Source organism: Carlito syrichta, unplaced genomic scaffold (genome assembly GCF_000164805.1).
Source record: "Carlito syrichta isolate Samal-C Ts95f unplaced genomic scaffold, Tarsius_syrichta-2.0.1 Scaffold313642, whole genome shotgun sequence".
NCBI lineage: Eukaryota > Metazoa > Chordata > Mammalia > Primates > Tarsiidae > Carlito > Carlito syrichta.
In genome coordinates, this window is record NW_007257738.1 from 114,394 (window position 1) to 115,518 (window position 1,125).

The window sequence follows — 1,125 nt, forward strand, 5'->3', positions numbered from 1 at the left end:
TCTTCTTTGTTGATGCTAGGCGCTTAAAACTGTTTATTACCTAGTGTAGTTTATTACCTAGTGTAGTATAACAGTCAAGGTCCAGCCAAGAAACAGAAGTTACTCCAATTATTTTAACAGAGATAATTAAATATAAACAATTGTTATTAGATATGAAGTTGTTAATAAGTAGGTAACTGAAAAGGTAAAAAAATCAAACACTAAGATCTCATAGGGATAGTGACTGCAGGAAGCAGCCGTTGGGCATAGGGCTAAGGGGGACATAAGAATGAGATTGTATTATTAAATCTTAGACTCTGTTCATATCTTTTGCCCATTTTATAATGGGGCTGTTTGTTTTTTTCTTTTCAGCACGTTTGAGTTCCTTGTAGATCTAAGATGTTAAGCCTTTGTCAGACCTGGAGTTGGCAAATACTTTTTCCCAGTCTGTAGGCGGTCTCCCTGCTCTCTTGATGGTTTCTTTGGCTTTGCAGAAGCTTGTCAGTTTAATGAGGCCCCACTTGTCTATCTTCTCTCTTACGGCCTATGGGTTTCGGGTTTTGTTCAGGAATTGGATGCCAGTTCCTATTTCCATGAGGGTATGTCCTTCATTTTCTAAGGTTCTTATGGTTTGAGTTTTTATGTTTTGGTCTCTGATCCATTTGGAGTTAATTTTTGTGTATGGGGACAGATAGGGATCCTGTTTCAATCTTCTGCATGTGGTCAGCCGGTTTTCCCGGCACCATTTACTGAATAGGTTCTCCTCTCTCCAGTGGTAGGTGGTGGAGGCTTTGTCGAAGATGAGTTGGTTGAGAAATTGAGGTTTTGCTTCTGGAATTTCAATTCTGTTCATTGATCTATATGCCTGTTCCTTTACCAATACCAAGCTGTTTTGATGATTGTAGATGCAACTAGAGTCTATAATACTGAGTGACCTCTCACAGAAACAAAGATCTGAGTATCACATATTCTCACTCATATAGGGACCTTGAACATCCAATGTAATACTATAAGAAAATGACTGACAGTAGTGGGAAACTATGGGGGGGGAAGGGAGATGGGATTAACGGTAGTAAATATCTGTCTGGGGACGGGGAGACACCTCTTATCACGAAGGGTGCCCTGAACGAAGCATATTTGTATGCC